We start from the raw sequence: 9,985 nt of genomic DNA on the forward strand, positions 1-9,985 counted from the left end.
ACCTCCATTGTGTAAATTTGAATTCTACTCAAATGAGGTAGGATCAAAACTCAGATATGTAATAAAGCATCGAAAATCATAATCAACGAAATGAAACGCAAAACCCAAAAACATATAATCTAATCTATAATCACTCAAGTATTGTGGTAGGTGGCTTAATTGCTACACAACTAAATATTCTTCTTGAAAACTTAGTATAAAGACCTAGTAATGTGTTGTGTGAACTTTTCTGGTAATTGGCCATCAAACATTCTGTGAACATTGAAAACAAACATAGGTAAATAATAAAAATAGGTTGCAAAATCTCTATTTCCAAAGAGTTTGTAGTTGTGTTGCATTTTCTTTGGCTTTTAGGCCTTAAATATATGGGAGAGGATGCAGTCTTCTCAAAGGTAGAATAATTAGAGGAACTCAATTGTTCCATTATTATGAAGATAAGCTTCATGAACTCTTAGGTTGTATAAGAGAAGCATCCAGAGAGACTTCTTGATGAGAAGCACCAAAATGAAACTTGCTTATCCTCAGTCAAGAGAAATTATCCTTGATTTCTCCCTAAGAAAACATCAAAACCGCCAGTATAATATCTCAGACAACAGATTACAATGATTTTTCTTTTAAATGAATCAAAACTCTCTAGATAGAGGCATCTGTATCACTTCCCTCCATGCTTAACATCATACACCTAAAAGAAATTCGACTAATATACACCACATTTTACTGGAAAAATTACACAAATAGAACTGTACAAGCTTCAAGTTTTTATTGCAATGGCACTAAACCCATATAATTGGAACAATCTTCTTTCTTGAGATTGTTAGCTTCTTTTGATTGTGATTTTCTTTTTCATTTGCTATATGTGATTCATTTCTTTAACCTGCAATTTAACCCACACTAATTCTATTGTGTATAGAGTTACACAAATGCTGGCAAAACACAGTATTGAGGCATTTCTCATCCATGCTTTGCACTTCATCCCTTGTTTGAACCCATCAATCAGAGTCAATGGAAGTTAGGGCTGATTATCCAACATTAGCAGCATTCAGTAGAGAAATTCGTTTTTATTGGAGATAGGTAACTTATCTCAAAGTCATAGCTGAATCCACAATAGTTGCTACCATACAAGGAAGATAGTGAAAGGGAAAATAACAGTTTAACATATCATAACAAATTTCTCACCCATGCTCCCTCTTTATTTGAAAATTGATAATAGATTCCATGCTTCTGAGCTAGCATCATAACTCTGCTAGGTGCTTCTCTTTCCCCACCATTTCTTCTTTCCCCTTTCTGCAATAGAATTTTCACTCCCCCGCCTTTGCAGAATTATCTTAGTGTAACACAATCGATCTTTGAAGTATTTTTTCCATATATCAAATCTCTGTTTCAACTTCTCAAGTTCTACGTCAGGATCAATATTTTCTGGACCCTTCCCTGACTTCACCTCCACAAAAAAATTGCATCATAATTGAAAACTTGTGTCTTATATTTAAACTTCTTTACTAGCTGACCAATAGCAGCATGTTCTACATCATGTTCCAAAGTAAGATCAAACTTTGAATCCTGAAGATGACTCTGGGGTGCGTGATGAGGATCAGGAGTCTTTGTTTCAGCTGAAGTATCTTCATCCCAATCAAAGTCATCATTATGTGGTGGAATATGTCTTCTAACATGTTCTTGAGACACGCCAGGGTAAATGTCTAAATCACCGTATTTTTCCTTTGCCTGTTGGATAACCATTCTATCAACTGCCAAGCTTTTTTCAGTGAAGCAAGGCTTTGCTGTAATGAAGTCATATTATTCTGCCACATTTTCTCAACGGAGGCTAGTTTGACATCATATGTTGATCACCGAGTTTTGTATTGATGTATTTTTTGGCATAAGATAGCGTTTTCATGTTCCTTTTCTTTCAAAAGTGTCTCTACATCCACTACATGACTTTTAAGATATGAAATGAAATGATGTTGACCCTTGAATATATTCTTATCTTCCAAATCATTCTCAGAGGACTGCTATAAGAAATCATATATAAAAATAGATAAGCAAAGATCAAAACCATGAGTTTTCTATTAAATTGTATACCTTACTTGGAGCTTGAAATCCAGGTATATTGAACTTTCGTAGTAACCAAAAAAAGCCAGCTCGTACCTTTACTTCTAATCCCTATAAATTTTGACTTACTTTTGGTAGATCTAGTATCCTTTCCATTCCTTTAACTTTGGCATCGATTTTTGTTTCATTCTTACGTAAATCTCCAAAGTATCTCTCTGAAAAGATATTTAATGCATAGATTCTTTCTGGTGACTTAATTCACAGGACACGTCCTCCAAGGTCTCGTGTCCCATATTTAACGTGTCGGACACGAAAACGGCCCTAAAATACGTCGAAAACATTTTTCATCGTGTCTTGTAAAACGTAAAACATATTTTGGCATTTTTGTCGTGTCCTTCATCTGGAAAACGAGTATTCGGTTGATCGAAAACGTTGCCCTAACATTTTTCCTCCGGTTGAATACGTACCCCACGAAATGTGTAGTTTAAAGCCCATCTGGAACAACTTCCTCGAGTATAAGCCCAACATCATCTGGAACAACTTCCTCGAGTATAAGCCCAACATCTGAATTAGCTGCTATGCCTTCAGTTTCTGTTCAATTACTGGCTGCAACATCTTCAGTTTCTGTTCAACCACAGGCTGAAACGCCTTTAGTCTCTGTTCAACAAATGCCTGCAATATCTGAATCAACAACTACGCAATCAGTTTCTGTTCAACAACCGGCACCAATGCAATCAGTTTCTGTCCAATCACTGGATGCAACGCATTCAGTTTCTGTCCACCCACCTACTGCAAATGTGATACCCTCCTCAGACCAAACAGGTAGACATTTCTCTTTTATTTATTATACAGGTAGAAGGTTAATAATTGATAAGCATAATATAGTCGACAATGAATTTCATCCATATCGTGATATACTTGTGTGAATACCATAGTTTATTTGAATTTGGTAGCCTCTAGGGCTATATTCTAGAAATTGAGCGTGGAGAGAGGATCATAGTTTGCATATGGCATAGAATGATCCATGAAAGTCAAGAAAAAGTTTTGATATATAGCTAGGTCAATCACTATTATATTTATAAACAAGTTCATAGAGCCATTAATATGACTATTGATCTTTAATTCTTTCTTATATTTGTGATTTATTTCAATTTTACATTTGGCATAGGTATTTCTATAACCAACCAACTAGTATTTATGTGAATGCATGTGATCATATTTCTTACTCTCTCAAAGTATTTTTCTCATCACTAATTAGACACTACATTTAATTTGCCACATCACTCTTGCATTTCTTTGATCCATTACACAGTTCCTCCACATCACAAAGTGTAATAATATGGAAATATGTTGTGGTTGTGCCCTCTTTCAAACTCAAATTCCATGATACTATTAAATGGCATGCTAATTAAACTCCAAATCCCTTCCTAGACTAGCATTAATTCATTGACTAACCAATCCATTTAACTTGCAAGAGGAATCATTTCCAATGTATAATTATTTACCACCCCAAAGTGTGAGAGATACTTAGGATTTAAGGCAGATTTATACCAATTTCTTATCATTATTCTCCACATTCTCATGCAAAGACACTTCTGAAAAGAGGATAGCTCTTGTATAAGCCCAACATCATCTGGAACAACTTCCTCGACTTAAGCCCACAAAATGTGAACTTTGAAGTAATTATATTTTAATTTGATTAGATAAGCTGCAGCCTGCAATTTAATATGGATAAAAAACTATATTTCGGTATATATATATATATATATATATATATATATATATATATATATATGTATATATGTATATGTATATGTATATGTATATGTATATGTATATGTATATGTATATGTATATGTATATGTATATGTATATGTATATGTATATGTATATGTATATGTATATGTATATGTATATGTATATGTATATGTATATGTATATGTATATATGTATATGTATATGTATATGTATATGTATATGTATATGTATATGTATATGTATATGTATATGTATATATGTATATATATATATATATATATATATATATATATATATATATATATACATATACATACATACATACATACATACATACATACATACATACATAGATATATATATATATATATATATATATATATATATATATATATATATATATATATATATATATGTATATATGTATATATATATATAAAACGTGTCCCTCGTGTCCTGTTTCCAGGTCGCTGCGTTTTTTATTGAATACTCGTATTTACGTGTCTTTCGTGACTCGTGTCCTCGTGTCATGTGACTTCACTGGTGACTGTTGTCTGATCGCGATGTTCCTTCTAGCAAGCCAACCGCACATTGCTGCAACATATTTCTAGCCTCAAATGATGTAATTGTATACCCCTCCTTGAACGAAATCCATCTCTTGAAAAAATGAGAATATCTTAGTAGATGGATATATCTCTATTTTACATGCTTGATTACAATTGTTGATGTCAAAGCTGTAAGGTATTGTTGTCTGCCAATCATGAATTTCACATCCTTTTGTATAGTGACTACTTCCTTGTTTCTATGCTTCAACACCCCATATTCCTTCCTCACTCTTCTACCCTTCAGCCCTGCACATATAAAGAAGTGCAGTATTAAAGTACAGAACTTGATCAAGCATCAACACATACATTCTTATCTTACAATGCAATATATAAGCTGCATGGAATTTATGCCTACTTCTTAAAGACAAACAGAGCATAAGTTTCTTTTTACCTACATAAAAGAAAGCATAAGGTGGAGGGCATACATGATTGAACCAAAATGTAGCTTTCTTTAGTTCCTTGAAATAACTGCAGACCTGATAACCTCTTAGACACTTTTGCACAACAATAATTCCACAAAGTGTTTGAGACCATATGTCTTCCAGCCTGCCAATATGCACATACAGATTATGTTTAAATTCTAAGTAAAGCATGAATGTCAAACATTCCACAGAAAAGTGGAAATGGTTTTCACAAAGACATTAATATTGGTATATTCTATGCCGCAAAACAACAGATGAATAGTCCCTCAAACTTGTGCTTCGTCGAGGAGTGAGATAAGAATATATGGACACACTCAATCTTTTGGCTAATGGGGAAATATCTACATTATCATATGAGGAAATAAATAATATTTTTAAGAAATATTCTATATCTTCCAGCAAGAAGGATAAGAGCCTAAGGAGTCCTAATCCTCAACTAGTCAAGCCTACCACACCAGCTATCTCTAGATCTAAGATGGGTACTATGGTGGAGGATATTAAGGTTGACATTGTTCATTCCCTTGCAATGCAAATGGACACATTTCAATGAAAGAGGAAAAGAGAGGAGCTAAAAAATCTTAGCCATTTTCTGCCCCATGTGTTGCAAGAATGATAATAAGGATAAAAAATCGAATCAGAATTTAAAACTTATAGCACAAGAATTAAAAGTTACAATCACAAGATTTGGCTGCATCATGTGATGAATGAATTCATACATAATACAAAGACAAATTTCTATGTATGTTTGTAGTTGTGTTGCATTTGCTTTAGCTTTTAGGCCTTGAAAATATGGGAGAGGATGCAGTCTTCTCAAAGGTAGAATAACTGGAGGAACTCAATTCTTCCATTATTATGAAGATAAGCTTCATGAGATCTTAGGCTGTACAAGAGAGCATCTAGAGAAAATTCTTGATAAGAAGCACCAAAACGAAACTTGTTGATCCTCAGTCAAGAGAAATTATCCTCGATTTCTCCCTAAGAAGACATCAAAATAGCCAGTATAATATCTCAGACAATAGATTACAATGATTTTTCTTTTAAACGAATCAAAACTCTCTGGATAGAGGCATATGTATCACTTCCCTACATGCTTAACATCATACACCTAAAAGAAATTGGACTAATATACACCACATTTTACTGGAAAAAATACATAGACAGAAATCTACAAGCTTCAAGTTTTTATTGCGATGGCACTAAACCCATACAATTGGAACAATCTTCTTTCTTGAGACTGTTAGCTTCTTTTGATTGTGATTTTCTTTGTCATTTGCTAGATGTGATTCATTTATTTAACTTGCAATTTAACCCACACTAATTCTACTGTGTATAGAGTTACACAAATGCTGGCAGAACAATATATTGAGGCATTTCTCATCCATGCTTTGCACTTCATCTCTTGTTTGAACCCATCAATGAGAGTCAATGGAAGTTAGGGCTGATTATGCAACATTATAACCTTTTTAGCTGCGTTCAGTAGAGAAATTCGTTTTTATTGGAGATAGGTAACTTGTCTCAAAGTCGTAGATGAATCCACACTAGTTGCTACTGTACGAAGTAGACAACAAAAGGGAAAATAACAGTACAACACATCATAACAAATTTCTCACCCATGCTCCCTCTTTATTTCAAAATTGATAATAGATTCCATGCTTCTAAGCCAGCATCATAACTCTGCTAGGTGCTTCTCTTTCCCCACCATTTATTCTTTGCCCTTTCTGCAGTAGAATCTGCACTCCCCTACCTCTGTAGAATAATTTATCTTAGTGTGAAGCAATTGATCTTTGAAGTATTTTTTCCATATATCAAATCTTTGTTTCAACTTTTCAAGTTCTACGTCAGGATCAAGATTTGTCAGACCCTTCCCTGACTTCACCTCCACCAAAAAAATTACATCATAATTGAAAACTTGTGTCTTATCTTTAAACTTCTTTACCAGCTAACTAATAGCAGCATGTTCTACATCAAGTTCTGAACTAAGATCAAACTTTGAATCCTGAAGATGACTCTAGGGTGCGTGATGAGGATCAGGAGTCTTTGTTTCAACTGAAGTAGCTTCATCCCAGTCAAATTCATCATCATTTGGTGGAATATGTCTTCTAAAATGTTCTTGAGACACGCCAGGGTAAATATCTAAATCACCATATTTTTCCTTTACCTGTTGGATAACCATTCTATCAACTGCCAAGCTTTTTTGCAATGAAACAAGGCTTTTTTGTAATTGACAAATTCCTCCTTTAAAGTAGTTTTTATGGGGGAAGGACAAAGGGAGGACAGGAAACAGAGTTTCAACTCTCTTTTGGGTAGTTAGAAAATCTTGCTGGCTTAGAAGCTAGTAACCCTGAAACGCCCTCTGAAAAGCCACTGAAAAGAAGGCAGGTCTCGGCAGACCCACATTGTCAAACTTGGTGTGGTCAAGAATTTCACTGCCTAACTCGAGTTGTATAATTGAGGTTCAGAGTTCATGCAGCCCCATAATTTTGAGTCAATCGATGGCGCAACTCAGGAAGGTGAATCATAGGTGGCATTCATTCTTATAATTTCATTGCAGACCTATATTTTCTTAGCTACATGCCCACCACCACCTGTTCAATTCGTTTCCAAGGGCTACCATCTCACAAAGGATGTGGGAGGGTGAAACTACCTGCAAGGTTTCAAAGGGCGTTTTCCCCAAGTCTGAGGATGAACTCCTCCAAGAATTTGCATATGAAGTGAAGAAAGGGAGAAAGATGAAACTTATGAGTGCTTGATCTCATTCCCTTAATCGTTTTTCCTGCCTAGGGGGAGATGGAAGGGTTGTTATCAGTAGTCGGGACTATAATTCTCGTATCATGGTGTACAAGGAATCGATGACAATGACTGTTGATGCCGAGGTTCATTTCTTTAACCTACAATTTAACCCATACTAATTCTATTGTGTATAGAGTTACACAAATGCTGGGAAAACACAGTATTGAGGCATTTCTCATCCATGCATTGCACTTCATCCCTTGTCTAAAGCCATCAATCAGAGTCAATGGAAGTTAGGGCTGATTATCCAACATTAGCTGCGTTCAGTAGAGAAATTCGTTTTTATTGGAGATAGGTAACTTATCTCAAAGTCATAGGTGAATCCACACTAGTTGCTACCATACAAGGAAGATAGTGAAAGGGAAAATAACAGTTTAACATATCATAACAAATATCTCACCCATGCTTCCTCTTTATTTGAAAATTGATAATAGATTCCATGCTTCTGAGCTACCATTATAACTCTACTAGGTGCTTCTCTTTCCCCACCATTTCTTCTTTCCCCTTTCTGCAGTAGAATTTTCACTCCCCTGCCTCTGCAGAATTATCTTAGTGTAACACAATTGATCTTTGAAGTATTTTTTCCATATATCAAATCTCTGTTTCAGTTTCTCAAGTTCTACGTTAGGATGAATATTTTCCAGACCCTTCCCTGACTTCGCCTCCACAAAACAATTGCATCATAATTGAAAACTTGTGTCTTATATTTAAACTTCTTTACCAGCTGACCAATAGCAGCATGTTCTACATCATGTTCCAAAGTAAGATCAAACTTTGAATCCTGAAGATGACTCTAGGGTGCGTGATGAGGATCAGGAGTCTTTGTTTCAGCTTAAGTATCTTCATCCCAATCAAAGTCATCATTATGTGGTGGAATATGTCTTCTAACATGTTCTTGAGACACGCTAGGGTAAATGTCTAAATCACTGTCTTTTTCCTTTGCCTGTTGGATAACCATTCTATCAACTGCCAAGCTTTTTTCAGTGAAGCAAGACTTTGCTGTAATGAAGTCATATTATTCTGCCACATTTTCTCAACGGAGGCTAGTTTGACATCATATGTTGATCACCAAGTTTCGTATTGATGTATTTTTTGGCATAAGATAGCGTTTTCATGTTCCTTTTCTTTCAAAAGTGTCTCTACATCCACTACATGACTTTTAAGATATGAAATGAAATAATGTTGACCCTTGAATATCTTCTTATCTTCCAAATCATTCTCAGAGGACTACTATAAGAAATCATATATAAAAACAGATAAGCAAAGATCAAAACCGTGAGTTTTCTATTAAATTGTATACCTTACTTGGAGCTTGAAATCCAGGTATATTGAACTTTCGTAGTAACCAAAAAAAGCCAGCTCGTACCTTTACTTCTAATGCCTATAAATTTTGACTTACTTTTGGTAGATCTAGTACCCTTTCCATTCCTTTAACTTTGGCATCGATTTTTGTTTCATTCTTACATAAATCTCCAAAGTATCTCTCTGCAAAGATATTTAATGCAGAGATTCTTTCTGGTGACTGTTGTCTGATCACGATGTTCCTTCTAGCAAGCCAACCACACATTGCTGCAACATATTTCTAGCCTCAAATGATGCAATTGTATACCCCTCCTTGAACAAAATCCATAAAATCCATCTCTTTAAAAAATGAGAATATCTTAGTAGATGGATATATCTCTATTTTACATGCCTGGATTACAATTGTTGATGTCAAAGCTGTAAGGTATTGTTGTCTGCCAATCATGAATTTCACATCCTTTTGTATAGTGACTACTTCCTTGTTTCTATGCTTCAACACCCCATATTCCTTCCTCACTCTTTTACCCTTCAGCCCTGCACATATAAAGAAGTGCAGTATTAAAGTACAGAACTTGATCAAGCATCAACACATACATTCTTATCTTACAATGCAATATATAGGCTGCATGGAATTTATGCCTGCTTCTTAAAGACAAACAGAGTATAAGTTTCTTTTTACCTACATAAAAGAAAGCATAAGATGGAGGGCATACATGATTGAACCAAAATTGTAGCTTTCTTTAGTTCCTTGAAATAACTGCGGACCTGATAACCTCTTAAACACTTTTGCACAACAATAATTCCACGAAGTGTTTGAGACCGTATGTCTTCCAGCCTGCCAATCTGCACATAAAGATTATGTTTAAATTCTAAGTAAAGCATGAATGTCAAACATTCCACAGAAAAGTGGAAATGGATTTCACAAAGACATTAATATTTGTATATTCTATGCTGCAAAACAACAGATGAATAGTCCCTCAAACTTGTGCTTCGTCGAGGAGTGAGATAAGAATATATGGACACACTCAATCTTTTGGCTAATGGGGAAATATCTACATTATC

General features: G+C 34.8%; 1 long non-coding RNA gene across 1 annotated transcript; it reads right to left on the reverse strand.

The window, feature by feature from the left end:
* Window positions 1–8,886: 8,886 nt before the first annotated feature.
* On the reverse strand, window positions 8,887–9,711 carry LOC149182539 (uncharacterized). The gene is made up of 2 exons (XR_016257628.1): window positions 9,637–9,711; window positions 8,887–9,457 (listed from the first exon to the last, which is right to left on the reverse strand). It is a non-coding gene; the product is annotated as an uncharacterized LOC149182539 (long non-coding RNA).
* Between the last annotated feature and the right edge of the window lie 274 nt (window positions 9,712–9,985).

The sequence above is a fragment of the Pinus tabuliformis genome, chromosome 3_2 (assembly GCF_031772625.1).
Source record: "Pinus tabuliformis cultivar Carrire ecotype Pingquan chromosome 3_2, CPIR1, whole genome shotgun sequence".
In the NCBI taxonomy this organism is placed as follows: Eukaryota; Viridiplantae; Streptophyta; class Pinopsida; order Pinales; family Pinaceae; genus Pinus; species Pinus tabuliformis.